The sequence below is a fragment of the Bison bison genome, unplaced genomic scaffold (assembly GCF_000754665.1).
Source record: "Bison bison bison isolate TAMUID 2011002044 unplaced genomic scaffold, Bison_UMD1.0 scf7180017864518, whole genome shotgun sequence".
Taxonomy (NCBI): domain Eukaryota; kingdom Metazoa; phylum Chordata; class Mammalia; order Artiodactyla; family Bovidae; genus Bison; species Bison bison.
Window position 1 is genome coordinate 18391566 of NW_011495071.1, and position 18059 is coordinate 18409624.

The following is an 18059-nucleotide window of genomic DNA, read 5'->3' on the forward strand; positions in this document are numbered from 1 at the left end:
AGGAGGACACAGTCTGTGCAGGGCTGTGTCAGATACCCCAGGGGACCTGGTCTTTTGCCAAGAGCATGAGATGACAAGGGAGATTTTTAGCAGGGAGAGCGGAGGTGAAGAGTATATATATATGTCTCTTAATCAGATATGTATTTTGAAAACTTTATTCTGGCTGCAGGGTGATAAGATTTTGAAGTGGAGAAATCAGCCAGAAAGCAATTGTAAGAATCCAGGCCAGAGATGGGTGTGGGGCGAGCTCAGACTAAGGAGGGGGCCATGGGACTGCCTATAACCCCCTGAATCTCCATGTGTCATCCTATGAAAGAGACAATAAGGTTTAAAGCTTTGGGTAAGTAAATACGCAAAGTGTCTAGTTCACAGTCAATGCTCAATAGATGTGTGGTTTCCTTCCCTTCTGAGTGAACCAGACAGCTGACATGTTGGCCAAGGTTCCTGGGCTTGCTGGGCTCTGCTTTCTGGGACGATTTGGGTTTTATTCACAGAAGCAACCCTGTGTTTGTGCAGGGAAATGGGGACAGGAAACAGCCCAAGACACATTGTGGGGAAGTTCCTTTCTAAAATATTTTTAAGGTGTAAAAAGAGAGGATAAACTATATAAATCCCAGGAGTGTCTCTCTCTCTCTCTTTCTCTCACACACACACCAGGGTGAGGTTTCTTAGGTAAAAAATGACATTGGTCTCTGTCTCTATAGGGAGGGCCAGTGCCCCAGCTACAAAGGCTGTTGAATTCCCAAGAGTGCTGTTATATCTGAGGCTTCCTTGGAAAACCCTTCCTGTCTCTTGCAGCCAATCAAGTAATGAAAGTTGCATTGGACTGTGATCGGGTAACTAAGATAAAGGCCTCTTGTGTTCATCCCGGTGTGCGCAGTTTCAGGTGACGTGCTCTTCCAAGGACAATAAAGAGTGGCCATCCTCCAACCCAGCAGAGGGACAGAGAATGCCTCCTGCCACTTCATGTGGTCAGCTGGAACAAAGGCTGCCTCACTGGTTAGCTTACAGAATGCGCAGCTAAGATGAACCCACACATTTGCATTAATCAGATGGTGTTATCATAAGCACAGTCACAGATGCTTCTGGCAAAATGAAAAACTTACTGTGACGTAAATGATTCCTGAGTTAAAATCCTTTAACCAAGACAGTTACACTTCCTTTTAGTAACCAAATGACAATGGCATTAATCTCAGCAACTGGATTGTCAATAAACAGCTCCCATCAGTGTCCCTTGGTTATGTATTTCAGAAAGCTCCCATTCTAGCCTCTTAGCACAGACACCTTAGGGTAGGGCTTTCACTCTCTTCTCCTGGTTGGCTGCCCACTCATCTGGAAGCTTCCCTGGTGTTCCAGCCTGACAAGTAGATGCCAATGACCCTATCTACCATGAAGGCTCCTCCACGGACTGGCCAGGAAACCACTGGAGGGTCCTGAGCAGAGAAGCACATTCTTTTCTTATCTCTAACAGGTTCACGATGCTGCTGTACTAGAAACACAGTGAAGGGGGAGACTGCCAGAAGGGACACCTGTGAGAGCCTACTGATGCAAAGGGGAGAGATGAAGGGGCTTGGACCAGCGTGGTGGCACTGCAGGTAGTCGGATTCTGGATGTATTTTAAAGGCAGAGCTAATAGGATTGCCTAATTGGAATGTAAGCAGGGAGGAGTCAAGGATAAGGCCAAAATTCCTTGGCTGAGAACCAATGTGGACGGAGCCACCATCAGGCTTACTGAATAGAGAATTGGTTCTATCCACCTTGCTTGCCTAAATGAACCTTAAAATTGTCACTTGCTAGGGTTTGTTTTTTTTTTTGCTGTGTGGCATATGGAATGTTAGTTCCCTGACCAGGGATTGAAACCATGCACGCTGCACAAAGTCTTAACCACTGGACCACCAGGGAAATCCCCATCGCTTTCTAGTTACTAAACCCTATACTGGGAACAATGAAAGCTGTCTTTGAACTATATTCATTGAAGGTTATATTTACTTCTAGCAGACTACAGTTACTTGTAAGCAAAAAAAAAAAAAAAGGCGTTGAACAGTTTTCTTAAAGTCTTTCTTTAATTGGAGGATAATTGCTTTACAATGTTGTGTTGGTTTCTTCTATAAAACAATATGAATCAGTCATAACTCTGTATATATCCCTTCCCTTTTGAGCCTCCATCCCTAAATAGAGTTTCTTAAATAGCAATTTTATAGTCAAAATTTCTTTTCCGTTTTTTAAATTGAGATATAATTGACATATAACCAGGCAGATTTTCTGATTATTATATAATAACTTTAAAAATAAATTATTAAAAGGTGAAGAAAAAATTTTACCTAAGAATTAAGAAGCATGTACCTAGAAAATCTTTGGCTTAATGAGACAAATCAAAAGGGAAATTTTTATTGCTTAAAAGCAATAAAGAGGAGAAATGTAAAACTAAGATCAATGACCTAGCAAAGGCTGTCCTGAGAAAAATGTTTATGACCTATTGCAATTCTCTTGTAATTGGAGAAATAAGGCTAAAAATAAGGGAACAAAGGATTTCTCTTAAAGAACTAGTGAAATAACAATAAAACCAGAGGAAACTAGAAAGAAGAGATTTATACAAATAAAGGTAAAATTTTGTTAAATGAGTTAATTTTTAATTTATTGATTTATTAAAATTTAATTTAATGACATTCATTTAAAAGTTTAAGTAAACCTAGAAGCTGGTTCTTTAAAACAGCTAAACCTTTAAGAAACCTGAATAAGGTGGATCAGCCTAGAGACCATCATATAGAGGGAAGTAAGTCAGAAAAAGAAAAAAAAATATTGTATAATACTGCTTATATGTGGAATCTAGAAAAATGGTACAGTTGAACTTATTTTCAAAGCAGAAATAGAGATACAGATATAGAGAACAAACTTATGGAAATCAAGGAGGGAAAGGAGGGTGAGATGAATTGGGAGATTGGAATTGACATTAGTTGTCTGTTTTATACATGGTATAATGTATAAAATGAGAACCTATTGTATATAGTACAGGGAACTCTACTCAGTGCTCTGTGGTGACCTAAATGGGAAGAAATCTAAAAAAGAGGGGATGTGTGTATATATATATATATATAATAGATTCACTTTGCTGAACAGCAGAAACTAACACAACATTGTTAAGCGACTACACTCCAAAAAAATTAATTGAAAAAAGAAACAAACTTGAATAAGTTAAAAAAAAAATAAAAGAGAGAGAAAATAAAAAACAGAGATTCAACCCTGTGGCAACAGATTTAAGAATTTAGAGAGAAAAGATGACTTCCTGGCACAGTACTTATTACTAACACTGAGCTAAGAGGACGAGGGACACTGGAACAGACCAATTGCCATTATTTTGAAAGGTGATTAAAGATGTACAACTAGAAGAGTTCCTAGGACCAGATGGCTTTCCAGGTTAGGAACAAAATCATTGTTTAATCCATTTCCCTTTCTTATAACTCAGTCACAGTGAGTAATTGTTACATAGCCATAATATTTGAATTCTATTTATTGGTTTTCTGTTTTAATAGGAACAGAAAAATCAACTCACCGACCAAGCAAACTCATTTATAACTACACTATAATATTCAAATGTTACGAATGTCTAAAATATGTTTCCTTGACTAAAAGAGAGTGGATAATAAGGGAGAAGTAGATGATAGGGTAGGTGCTTCTAATAAAAAGCAAGTGTATTAATATGCACAAATTTGATGGATCAAGATATAGAGGTTTAGATATATTATTTAATGATGATCATCAGAAGAACTCAAATTAGGACTCATAAAAACCAAGAAAAGAGAGAGGGAATGGGAAAAGGAAGTGGGATATGGAGTAAGTGTGCTGATTTCACCATATTTCATGTTGAGGAGTCAACAGACACTGTCTTAGATGGATAAATCATGAAATAAAGATCTAAGTATCAGAAGTTAAAGTCATGGTGGTTAAGCACTAGAAAAACTCAAAATAGAAACAGTTAAAAGCAGTCATTTCTAGGTGTAAAAGAGACACAGTACTTTAATTTTGTACTCTTATGTTCTGCTTACATTCTTAAAATCAATTCTTATCAACAGCAGCATTCATATATACATACATAAAAACAGAGGAGAAAAGAGCCAACACAACAGATGCTCTTTGAAGAAGGGGGAAAATCCCCTAGAGAAGGAAATGGCAACCCACTCCAGTATTCTTACCCAGGAAATCCCATGGACAGCGGAGCCTGGTGGGCTACAGTCCATGGGGTCACAAAGAGTCAGACATGACTAATCAAGAGAGAAAAGCCCCTGGTTGTGGCATGGTCAAGGAAGGAATTTCATGGTAAGACTTCTGATGAACAGTTTTCAGTTGTCTGTGGTGAGGTGTGCCCTGTGAGTCACCCTGCACCACTCCCACACAGCCTGCATTGCTCCCGGATGGATCAGAGGTCTCTGGAGCTATTGAATGGGGGCACCCAGGTGGGCTTGGCGTGAACACAGATGACACATGTGGATCACAGAACTGTAAGACAAGGAGACAGCCAGAGCCCTGGTCACCCAAAGATGGACCCAACAGTTTCCATCTTGAGGACTTTGCAGTCTACAGAAGGAGTAAATACAGAAACAGAGCTTTGCTTTGGGCTATGCGTGGGTGGACACAGAAGACACCTGGAGAGTCAGGAAGGCCACTGTGGGGAAGATGACCTCTGAGTTGAAAGGGGGAGTGAAAAAGGCTTTCTCGACAGAGGAAGAAGAAAGGGGCCTGACAGGACGAGGCTTGTTCCTAGAATGGTGGGTGGCTGCTGAGGCTAGACCAGAGGCTGTTTGGGGTGCGGAGACTGACAGGAAGTAAAGATAGGATGACAGTCTGAGGTAGGTGGCCAGGAGCTTAGGCACTAGCCTGGGGTAAGGAAGCATCAATGAAGTGGCTAGGAGTGGGAAATGGCATGACAGGATTTGCATTTTGGAAAGATCACTCTGAATGGAGGCTGGGAGGCCAGTCAAGATTGTGAAAACTAGGGGAGATTTGGAGGAGGCAATGGCAATCCACTCCAGTATTCCTGCCTGGGAAATCCCATGGACAGAGAAGCCTGGTGGGCTACAATCCATGTGGTCACAAAAGAGTTGGACACGATCGAGAACAGCACACAGAGAGCAAGCTAGGGAAGATAGAAAGAAAGTATGAAACAAGTCTGTGACTGTGGGAGTTGTGAATTTCAGTACTTGTCAGCAGCATGCGTGGTCACTCAGAGAAATCCAGGAAAGATGGCCTAATAATTGATCCAGTTAATAGAGAAGAGAGATTTAGCCAACCCAATGGTTAAGCACAGTATCTCTGGGTGCAGCAATCCCCAGGTATGGTTTAGGGAAATGGTAGGCATCAGTGATTCTGGAGGTATGATTATCCCAACAGACAGGACACCTGACTGGAGGATCCAAAAAGGAGACTTCAGAAATCCAGGGAGGTGGAGGCCTCAGCAAGATCAGGGCTATCAGATACAACAAAAACCTCTCACTTTCCCCCTTTTCTTCTAAACCAACACTCAAATCAGAATTGGGGCCAGACAGAGTCATGTAGCTGCCCCAGTTCAGTTCAGTTGCTCAGTTGTGTCCAACTCTCTGCGACCCCATGGACTGCAGCACACAAGGCTTCCCTGTCCACCACCAACTCCCAGAGCTTGCTCAAACTCAAGTCAACCATCTTATCTGTCCCAGTCAGGTCTAATTCGCTTTTTTTTCTACATTCATCTAACAGAAGTGGAAAAAGAACACCAATTTTCAATAAAAATGCAATACAAATGCTATGAAAAGAGGTCTTCTTTATTTTCAAAACAAAGCATTGATATATTAAGTAAACAATATATTAATTTTTATTTAAAATTTTTATTTTAATTTTTGTGTTTCATTGATTTTTCTCTCACTTGTAACTAGATAGCATTAGGTTACTCGCCAGAGATTAAAGAAATTTACAAAAACACAGTTACACAAGTTTTTACCCATCTACCACCTATCCCTGGGTTTAAATTTTTGATTGATCATTTTATTTTTGGCTGCACTGGGTCTTCATTGCTGCACGTGAGCTTTCTCTAGCTGCAGTGAGTGGGGCCTACTCTAGTTGCAGTACACAGGCTTCTCACTGTGGTGACTTCTCTTGCTGGAATGCAGATTCTAGGGCACGCAGGCTCCAGTAAATGTGGTGTGTGGGCTAAGTTGCCCCTTGGCAAGTGGACTCTTCCTGGACCAGGGATAGAATCCATGTCCCCTGCATTGACAGGCAGATTCTTAACCATTGGACTACTAGGGAAGTCCCTACCCCTGAGTTTTAAACTGCTTTGAATCCCTTCTTTATTATGGACTATCTGTAAGATAAGGCAAGTCATACAGCAACGTGTTTCTGATATGGAAGGTAGCAGTATTATCACCTTCTTCTCAGAGTTGCTGTGAGGATAAGTAAAATTTATTGTGTGGAAGTTTCAGGAACATAATGACTACTCAGTCAATGCTGGTTGCCTTGCTTTCCAGTCATGTGGTATGTAGAGGAGGTGTGATGGGCATTTGGGTATCACCAGTGAGACAACGGAGAAGGCAATGGCACCCCCCTCCAGTACTCTTGCCTGGCAAATCCCATGGATGGAGGAGCCTGGTGGGCTGCAGTCCATGGGGTCCCTAGGAGTCGGACACGACTGAGCGACTTCACTTTTCCTTTTCATTTTCATGCATTGGAGAAGGAAATGGCAACCCACTCCAGTTTTCTTGCCTGGAGAATCCCAGGGACGGGGGAGCCTGGTGGGCTGATGTCTATGGGGTCGCACAGAGTCAGATACAACTGAAGTGACTTAGAAGCAGCAGCAGCAGGGAAGGGTCATCAGGAATGATTTCAGCTGTACATACTGAAAGTGTACCATATACTCCTGTTAAGTTCTCACTACAATCAAGATAGTAAATATCTGTCATCCTGAAGTTTTCCCGTCCCTCTTGGTAACTGCTCCTTCCTGCCCCTCTCCACTATCTTCATCCTCCTGCTCCCAGGAAGCCACTAATATGCTTTCTATAAGGATCCAGGTTGTCTTCTTACTGAGTTTTGAGAGTTTTACATTTTCTGGGGGAAAATTTTCTTCAGCAATCATACAATTTGTGAGTATTTTCTCCCAGTCTGTGCCTTCAGTGTGGGTCTGTCTGACCTTTTCTTATGATCAAACTGGGGTTACAGGATTTGGGGAGAAATATCACAGAAGTGAGGTGCTCTTCTCATGGCACATACTGGGGTGCATGCTAGCAGCATAACTTATTGCTGGTGATGTTGATATGGACCAGTTGTTTATGGCGGTGCTGGCCAGATTTCTCCACTACAAGGTTTCTATATTCTTTGGGAGTCGATAAGTCTCCCTAAGTATCCCATACTCAAGGAGAGAGAGGGTAATTAAGTTCTATCTCCTGGAAGGACAAACATCCACATATATTTAGATTTTTCTGTGAGGAAGTTATCCCTCATCCCTATTATTTATTTACTCATTCACTTAATTATATCATTATAAACTCATGTATATTTATGCAGTTTTGATATGTTTCCATCCTTTTTTGTTGCACTTCCTTACTTTCTGTGCACTGCAAAATACTCCATGCTCATCTTGTAGTTTCTCTATCCCAGCTCTAGAGTTAACTGTTTCTTCAAGGATCCCTGCTTCACTGAGTTGGAGAACAGTATTTAGAAACAAATATCTGAATAATGAATGTGTCCCATTGTTAACGGTGTTACTGTTTTAAGGCATGAGAGGTATTTTTTAAAAATTTTCTTGCAAGGTTCTGTGTATTTCAGAGGGAGACTGAAAAATTGACTATTAGCCAGTTATGTGAAAGAGTTCTGCTAGAAGTGTGATTCATGAACCATCAATATCGGCATCACATGGGTGTTTGTTAGAACTGCAGATCTTGAGCCTCATCCCAGACCTACTAAATCAGAAACTGAGTTGGACCCAAAACTCTGTGTTTTAACAAGCACTCTAGGTGATTTTTCACATATTGAAATTTGAGAACAAATGCTAGAAGGAGCAGCCTACGGAAGCATGAGTTACTTGCTGTTATATTTTGTACTCCAGTTCCTCCTATAGGTGGTGCTCCAGGCAACTGCCAAGTTAGATGGCTTCTTAATCCAGCTATGACCTCAGTCCTTGGATTCCTACCATTCTGATGATAAGGACACATCATACAAGCAAGAATACACAGGCTAGACAAAAGAAGTGAAAACAAGACCAAAAGAACCAATAGTCAATGAAATAATGGTAAACCAAATCCAGCAGCACATACAAAGCTCTATATAGCATGACAATTATCCCAAGAATGCAAGGTTGGTTTCTGCTCCAGCTCTGGTGTCTGATCTTCCTCTAGCCCAAACCCAGCACTGGGTTTTAAATCTTGTTTTCCTAACACAGCTGGCAGCAGTTGCCTTCATAATTCCTGGGCTTCCTCTCTAATGACACTCCCTTCCACATAACCACTCTCAGCTTAAAGGTACCAGGCGTCACCATCTGTGAGATAGGCCTATTCAATATGCTTTTTTCCACATATCGGAGGTCAGGTTTTGTTTTGTTTTGCTAATTGCATGCCAAGCTGTCACCTAGAGCTTAGTGAAGGGTATGAACATACCCATAAATTATCCAGTATTCAAAGGTGATTTTGATATTCCTATCAGGAGCCTCTTTATGCTCCGATGAGCACGCAGTATTTTGCAAAGGTAAGCATTCTGAGGGAGCTGTTAATTATTTGAAAAAAGGATGCTTGGGTGACTGCAAACAGCAATGAATAAATCTCCTGAGTAGCTCAGATGGGACATGATTTTATAGTTACTGGAGGGGGGAGGAACTCACTTGGGAAGAATTTAAAAAGTAAGAGTGACCCACTTAATTGTTTCACAATTCAAAAGTGCTCACAGGGACAGCGATGAGGTTCAAAGGGAACATTAGGGATTTTTGGGTCCCTGATAGGGCCAGAGTTCTCCCTGGGCAACACTGTTGTTATTGAGGAGTAAGGGTGGTGTCATGAGGGCAACACTGAGTCACAAGTTGAACTCTTAAAATATTGAATTAAGGAAATTCTTCTGAGGTATGGGAGAAAGGGACATCTCAGAATCTCAGCTCATCAGCAAATCTCAGATCCGCTTCCTCTACTGGTTTCACTACTCCTTGCAGGTGGATCTGCAGGTGCTTTTAACTCAAGGTCAAGCCTGTCCCAAATTCTGAGCCAATCTCAACCGGCAAAGGCAGGGCTTTTCAAGCATTCATCTTTTTGTCCTTTCATTTATTAGCACATGAATGGTGATAGGTATTGTTCAAGGAATGAAGGGATAAGAGAATATAAAAGGCATGGTCCCTCCCTCAGAGTTAATTCACTGCTTGGAAATGGACGCATAAATAACCCTAATCTTCAATTTGTTCTTCCAGGCCCTGCCCTGCCCCAATTAGTCTCTGCCTGACTCTGCCTTAGCTCAACAAATCCAGCCCTACAAGCTCCCCATTCTAGCCCCACACTGCCAGGAAGCGTTAGTGCCTTGTGCCCAGCTCCCAAGTTATGAGATGGTCTCACCAACAGCAGGGTGAATAAAGAGGAGTATTGGAGGAAAAGGAGGCAGGACCTAGGGAGAAGGCAAGGTTGTCAAGACCAGTCACAGTTGCAGGACAGAAATAACGTTTGGTAGGACAAAGGAGAAAGGGGGCAAAGCAGGAGGTCTGTTCACACTTGTATCTTCATTATCTAAACTTTAAATTTTACCTTTGTCAATAAAAATGCAGTTTGGGGACTTCCCTGGTGGTCCAGTGATTAATAATCCACCTGCCAATGCAGCGGATATTGGTTCAATCCTTAGTCCAAGAAGATCCCACATGTGAGGCAACTAAGCCTGTGCGCCCCAACTACCGAAGCTGCACTGTCGAGGCTGCGTGCCACAACTCCTGAAGACCGCGCACCCTAGGGCCCCTGCTCCTCAACACGAGAAGGACCACAGTGAGACCACTGTGCGTCGCAGCTAGAGGAAGCCCACGCGCAGCAATGAAGGCCTAGTTCAAAAAAAAAAAAAAGATAAATAAGGAGTTTTGTGTGATTCCCAACATTGTATATAGGTGAGGACTGGGGATGTGATGTCAACCCTAACCCTAACCCAGGTAAAAGGGACCCCTGTCAGGACCCCCACCTGCAGAAGAACCTATCCTTCCCTCACACACATATACACGAACACTTTACAGTGACTTTGCTAAAACTTTCTAAGTGCTTCTCTGGTGCTTAGGACCAGGCAGAGCTGTCCTGGTGGATGCCTTGACCTCAGATGGGACTTCCATAGACCCTGGCCTTGTTTCTCCCCTTGGAAGCTCTCTCTGACCTTCCACCCATGCCTGGAGTTGACCAGATGTCCCCTTTTTCCTTTCCAGGAGAGCAGCCTGGCAGTCCAATTACTTCTGCTGGGCTGGCATGGCATTTCTTTTGCATGAGATGTAGCTGCCCAAACAGTACTGACATGCTGAGTGTGATACTCCCACAAATGTACCACTAAGAATGAGTTCCTGGCCCTGGGCTACTAACGTCCACTGTTGGGCCTCAGGGTTGGTGTGTGTGTGTGTGTGTGCTTGCGTGCACTTAGGGTCACTCATCCATGTTCTGAGCATGATACTGGCTTTAGGCTACCAACTCAAAGATAGTGGGATGATGACCCACCCTGCACACTCCCCTCGAACTTCACACCAGTTGAATCAACAGATGGTCATGCTTATCTCCTCTGGGGCTTTTGAGACCAGCTGGCAACTCTGCAAGGTCAATGGACCTTCTGATCAATTATGTCCTCTCTAGTCAACATGATGACATATGCACCCCTGGGTTGGTCATGAACTGTATTGGACCATGCGGACATTCCTATGCAGAAGGGACGGTTTTTCTTGCTCTGCCAAGGACACCTCATCTATCTTACGAAAGACTTTCTTGGTTTTATGCTTCACTTTCAGTTCTAATCCATCTATTTGAACTAGAGCGTTCAGGGAAAGAGAAAGAGATTAAAATGACCTGAAGGAATTAAGGTTGGGGGAGAGTGAATGGATTCAGTAAGAAAACAGTTAAGGAATCAAATTTGTTCTCTTTGGAGAAGAGACAGTAAATGGATGGTTTAATTGTTGACTTCAAGTATGAGCAGTGATTTAATGCAAAGAATAAAGACAAATTATTCTTTATGTCTGAAAAGACTAACAAGAGGGGATGAAATTAAATTAGAGCAGGAGAGATTTCAGAATGACAAAGGGTAATCAGAAAAATTCTCCCCACCCCAGGGGACATTTGGAGGAAATCAGACAACCATTCACTCAACTTATGACCTCCTGAGAATTTTCAGGGCTTTTTTGTCGGGGGTGTTGAGGGGGAAGTTGGAGGATGGGGAGAGAGTGCGGGTTTGGCCCCAGTTGTTCTTTATCCAGGTGTTCAGCCTCAGCTCTTGTGTAAAGAGTTTAGCTGCTGTCGTGAAGAGATAATGTGTACGTGCTGGTGGCCAGATAGAACCTGGCACATTTAAGAAAGAGAAAGAAGCTTGGTATAGCCGGAGAATAATACTGGCAAGAGAAGGGACAGAGAGGAGAGCTGGGGCCATGTTACCATGTGACTTCTGAGCCCTTTAGGAAGATTCAACTTTATTCTCAGAGTAAGGAAGAACATCTGGGGACTTCCCTGGTGGCCCAGTGGTTAAGACTGTGCTCCCAATGCAGGGGACACGGTTCGATCGCTGGTTGGGGAACTAAGATCTTGCAGGCCACAAGGCACAGACAAAAAAAAAAAAAAAAAATTTGAAGGGTTTTAAGCAAGAAAACATCTCAGATTTGCCCTTTGAAAGATGATTCTGGCTGAAATTTGAGGAATAGATTGGCAGGACTTGTTATGAAGTCAGGAAGGCTAGTTAGGAATGATTCTGGTGACATCATGGTGACCTGACCCAAGGTGGTAGCAGGAGAAATAAAGATATACGGGGTGGTTGGCAGAGGTGTCTTGCAGGTGGAATGAACAGAGTTTGTGACTTACAGTATAAAGCTCCAGATGAGGGATAGAGATGGTGATGGAGGGGAAGACTCAGTGGAGGCTTCTATCCTTTTTTCTTCGACAATGTTTAATGGGGGTGTGCTAGCTTCCTAGGATTGCCTTTACAAAGCACTACAAACTGTGTGGCTTACAACAGTGGACATTCATCCTTTCAGATTTCTGGAGGCCAGAAGTCTCCAATCAAATATTGGCAGTGCTGTGCACCTTCTGAAGGCTATAGGGATGAACCTGTTCCAGGCTTCTCTCGTAGCTTCCGGTAGGCTCAGGTGTTCCCTGGCTTGTGGATGGCCATCTACTCCCTGTGTCTTTTCACATGGTATTCTTACAGTACTCATGTCTTTGTCCAAAGTTCCCTTTTTTATAAGGACATCAGTTATATAACTGATGTGCCCATCTCTTGACTTGTAGCAACATGAGACAGGAAAGGTACACAAGTCTTGCTGTAGTTAGCAGCAACATCTTTTTCCTTGAAAATCGTTGCCTTTGCCATCAGCCCAGGTTTCCAATAAGCTAAATTGCACTGAAGTTTCCAAATACTTTCCAACACCACCTCCTTTCCCTCCAAATCCCAAGACTGATGGTAATGTGATCTTGGGGGAATCTGGGGCAGAGGGACTCTCAGGCCTGGCTGTGCTGGAGTGGGAGCTGCAGGGGGCGGGGCGTGGGTGGTGTAATGGCCCGCTGGGCGGTTGATCCAGCCTTCTTTGTGCCTGTTGCCTGGTGACATGCAGAGGCCCCTATCTCAGAACCACACTCGGGCTTGCTATTGGTTCAGTGCTGGCATTTGTTGACAATAGACACTTCCCTGGCCCTGGACTCTGAAAGAGACCTTGGGAGCTTGAGTTTCAGGCTACCCTGCTTGTCCAAATGCAGTTCCTTAACTCTTTATGTCCCTGGCTGGAAGGCCCAGCTTTCGCCATCAGGGCACCGCGTGCTTAGCCCAGCTCTACACTCTGCTCTCTGCCTCAGAGTGTGCAGCTGGGCTGGGGGGCTTTCTTTTCTACTCTGCTTCTGTGGAAGGACAGAATTTTCTTCCCTTCTCACCTCTCTCTGGGTTATCCTGTAAGATAGTTTAAACAAACAGACTTTGTTGGCTTAACAAGTCATCTGAGCTTAGCTAGGAGGGGCAGTCGATGTTAGCAGAAAGGCTTGTTGTGTCAGTGAGCTTTTCTGAAGAATCTGAAAAGATCTGAACCTCTTCTTGGAATGCTCAGGAATCTGTGGATGAGACCTCCATCTTCCTGGGATGGAGCTGGGGCCAGGCAGGAGAAGAGAGATTAGAAAGAGACTGAGGTTACTATGGGGGAGGCAAAACAGGCAGGCAACTAGTCAGAGAAAGGACTCTGGATGCCTCCAAGGTGGAACCTATTGGATCAGTGAGTGAATCCATGGACCAAAGGGATGGATCCCATTTGCGGAGGTCAGTTCTCCACTTGGTTGAGTGCCTGGCTTCCAGGCTTCTCAGGCAGCTCCCCAGGCCCTCCCCATCTCCTTCCTTCTCTACCTCGGGAACTCTAGAGAATGGGTCAGCTGAGGGTCGGGCTGGGGACAAACTGAATGAGGGCAGCTGCAGTGAGACTACAGTTTGTCTAGTTAAGAGAAAGAGAGTTCTGGCTGGTTCCTCAAAGGGCCCCGTCCTGATCTTCCAAACCCAGCACCACCTGGAGGCATGTTCAAGCCCAGCCTCCTGGTAAAGCTCCTACCCCCATTCCCCATACCCTGGTGCCTCTCTCTCCTTCCACCCATAACAAAACCACTTGCCTTTAGGCAGGAAAAGCAGAAGATCTTGCAAAGACCAAGCAAGGCTGTATGTCAGGCTTGAGGAAACCCTGGGAAATGGGAGGAAGGGAATGGTCTTCCATCCCTTCAGCTGACACTTGCAGCCAACTGCCCATGTCTGACCTACAGTTTAAGAGGAGGCCGTAAGAACATCTCAAGAAGGAAAGGAAGTACTAAGGGTTCCAAGCTGTGTCTTCAAGATTAACTGTCCTACATCTACAGTAGCCAGCACTCTGGAGCAAGTAGGGTTTGGAACTGGGGCCAAAGTGCCATGATGCCACGGCCAGGAAGACACGCGCACTGTGGACTTGTGATCTGCGGGTCACAGGGATTTCTGTTGGGCCTTCTGGAGCCCAGATGTCTGCTTGTCTCTGTCTGAAGGGCACCACTGGTTTGGATGCAGTAAAAGGACCCCTCACTCCCTACCTTGGTTCAACAGGGCTGGGGATCATATTATGCAGCTTCTTTTGTTTTCCTAGATCATCTTTCTGCCAGCAACAGTTGCTCCTTGGGGTGTGTAGTATGACTCTCCCTTTTCTGTGCATCTGAGATCCAAGGAAAAGGAGCCCTTTATGCCCAATGCAAGTGTAATGTGCCAGCTAAGAATGCAGTAGTCCCTTTACCACCACAAATTTCCAGTCATTTGGACTAAGAACCAGTACGATATAGCCCCTGAAATGGGCACAGAGGGATTTTAATCAGAAGGAGGAGATCGACCCTAATTTAAGCACAATCACTTTCAAACATTTTATTTGTTTTTGTTTTTGGCATTATTGAGAATGGAGGAAGTGTTGGAATGTGGTAAGATCCATTCCAATACTAAAAAAGGAAGGAAGGTGGACTTCAAACAGCATGGCCTAGTGACCTTGAAATCAATTCTGAGAAATATTCTGAAATAAAATTCTTGCTATAACAAAGAACGATGGACAGAGAGTACCACAACAGAAGTGTGTTGTCTCCCAGATCTGGGGGCTAGAAGTCTGAGGCCAAGGTGTGGGCCGGGGTGGTCTTTCTCAGGGAGAATGTGCTCCACGCTTTTCTCCTGGCTGCTGGTAGTTTGCTAGCAATCTGCAGTGTTCCTTGAGAAGTGCCACTCCTAGCTCTGCCTGGATCATCACATGATGTTCTCCTGTATCCAGATTTCTCCTCTTTATAGGGACCCCAGTCATATTGGATTAGAAGTCTACTTTAGTATAACCTCATCTTAAGTAATTACTTCTGCAATGATCCTATTTCCAAATAAGGTCACATTCTAAGACACTGTGGATTAGGACTTCAACACATGAATTTTGGGGAAGCACAACCATGCTCAAGCTTTTGAGCATTTAGTAAAATAATCAGTCAACTCCAGAAACTAAAGTAAGTCCACTAAGAACAAGCCATGTCAGTCCAACCATCTCCTGATGTCATAGGGCATAGGCTTTTCCACTGGTGAAGAATCCACCTGCAATGCAGGAGACAAGGGTTCAATCCCTGCGTCGGGAAGATCCCCTGGAGAAGGAAATGACAACCCACTACAGTATTCTTCCCAGAGAAATCCCATGGACAGAGGGGCCTATGGACAGTGTCCCATGGACAGTGGGCTACAGTCTATGGGATTGCAAAGAGTTGGATATGACTTAGCAACTAAACAACAGTGACAACTGTCATAGGGCTAATCATGGGTTACCTTCAGGGATGGGCAGGGACCAGAGCCCAAAAACCCCTTGCTGCTGCTGCTGCTGCTAAGTCGCTTCAGTCGTGTCTGACTCTGTGTGACCCCATAGACGGCAGCCCACCAGGCTCCCCCGTCCCTGGGATTCTCCAGGCAAGAACACTGGAGTGGGTTGCCATTTCCTTCTCCAGTGCATGAAAGTCAAAAGTGAAAATGAAATCGCTCAGTCGTGTCCAACTCTTAGCGACCCCATGGACTGCAGCCTACCAGGCTCCTCCATCCATGGGATTTTCCAGGCAAGAGTATTGGAGTGGGGTGCCGTTGCCTTCTCCGAAAAACCCCTTAGGCCACACCAAAGGAGGATGGATGTTTGCCTGCATAAAATAAGTGACATCTCATTTGTTCCAGGGTCTCTACAACTCAGAAGTGAAACAGTTTGGTGAGAAAATGAGCCCCCAACTGGCTTTAACATTTGGCCTGGTGAGCAAGAAGCTATCATAGTTACTAGTATGGCAATCAGGGAGCTTCCCAGAGGGCGCTAGTGGTAAAGAAGCCCCCTGCTAATGCAGGAGAGGTAAGAGAGGTGGGTTCGATCCTTCAGTTGGGAAGATCTGCTGAAGGAGGGCATGGCAACCTACTCCAGTATCTGTGTCTGGAGAATCCCATGGACAGAGGAGCCTAGCGGGCTGCAGTCCATAGGGTTGGAAAGAATCAGACATGACTGAAGTAACTTAGCACACACACACACACAGCATGGCAGTCATATATATCCAGGGAGGCAGTTCTCAGAATCATTTATAACGAAATCTCTAAAGCCTGGAAAACAATCTCCTATCACTTCCTTTGTCATCATACTACTTCCTTTTAATTTCCAAGCCCCATTTGCACCTCTTCCCACAGTCTATGAACGAAAGCAAATGTCTGCCTTCGCCAGGAATAACAGTGCAAGGGAGTGTGGGTGGTAGGGCCCTAACGCCCAAGCTGGGCCTCCATTTCCCGCCATTGTTCCCTCAGTCGGGTTTCCAAACACTCATTTGGGCTGTCCTGGGGGGAGTTTTTCCAGATAAAAAATGGCCTGGTTGTCTGCCAGTGATTCAGGCAGGTTCACAGCCCCAAACCTGTTTTATCTTTCATGCTTATCACTTATCATCAGCTGCCAGGAGACAGACAATAGGGGCAAAGAGGCACGTTGGCTGGGCCGGGTCTTAGGTAACCCCAGGGGTTTTAGAGGTCTTCAGACAACCAGACTCGGCAGTCTCACCAGGTTAGTCTAGGTCCCAGGCCAGAGGTCCTTTCTCATTAAAGCAGTGGGGATTCAGTGAGTTCCCTTGGCAACGTAGCATCTCCCTGGGGCTCTTGATGGCAGAAACAGACCTCTCTGTATATGTTGATTTGTCCCCTCTCTGATCTGCTGTCTCAGGAAGCCCCTGACGTGACTGAGCAGTCAAGTGTCCAGGGAAGAAGGGGATCTGAAGGGCCTTTTAGAAAGTTATTGGTTTTGGTTTTGCTTGTTTGTTTTCCCTGGAAATTTTGGTTTAATTTAGAAGTAACCCGAATGGTGAAATTAGTGAAATCTGAATAAACTCTGGGTTTCCCCGGTGACTAAGCGTAAAGAATTTGCCTGCGATGCAGGAGACTCAGGAGACGTAGGTTCGATCTCTGGGTCGAGAAGATCCCCTGGAGAAGAAAATGGCAACCCGATTCAGTATTCTTGCCTGGAGAATTCCATGGACAGAGAAGCCTGGCAGGCTACAGTCCGTGGGGTTGCAGAGAGTCAGACACAACTGAGCGTCTGGACTATACTAATGTTAATTCCCTGGGTTTGATATGATACTACTTAGGCAAGGCTACTTTTTTTTTTTTTTTTCTTTTTGCAGCTTTCTGTGAACCTGTAATTATTTTAAAGTAAACAATTTTTTTTTTTTCCCCCAAAGTACTCATGATGGCTCCCCAAAGTCTAGTCAATATACCTTGTCTTTGAAAAAGGTATAGAGCCTAATAGCTGAAAGCACAGGATTTAGGCCAGACAGGTCTCAAGGCCTGTGCGGCTTTCCGCCCACCAGCTGTGCGACCTTGGGCATGTTACTTCATCCTTCTGAGCTTGGTTTCCTTATCTACAAGAGAAATCTTAGTGCTTCCCTGACGGGTTGAGTGTGAGGATAAATGAAGTAACTCAAGGAAAGCACCTAACAAGGTAGATGGTAAAGCACTAAATGTCCCTTGAAAATGATCGTCTGTGGAATAGAGGAGCTGTGCATGTGTTTTCAATGGTGGGTCACAAGCTCAGAAAGTCCTGTGTAGCTGAATTTTTTTATGGTGTGTGGGGAGGATCTACATGCGGATGTGACTCAAATATGAGTCAAACGCCTATGGAAGAATTGCTTGAGTTTGGCCCCAATTTTTTTTCCCTATAAATTGTCCAAAGTCCCAAGTGTCCTAACGTGGAATTCGATTAAACAGTTAGCATCACAGAATAAGCAATATACAGTTTCCACTGCCAACAGCAGTTCGCTGAAGCCTACCAGCCAGCCAGGTGGCTGGAGCTGAGGTGGTGTGGGAAGCCTTGGGGGCTGAAAGGTGTTAGGTAGGCCCTC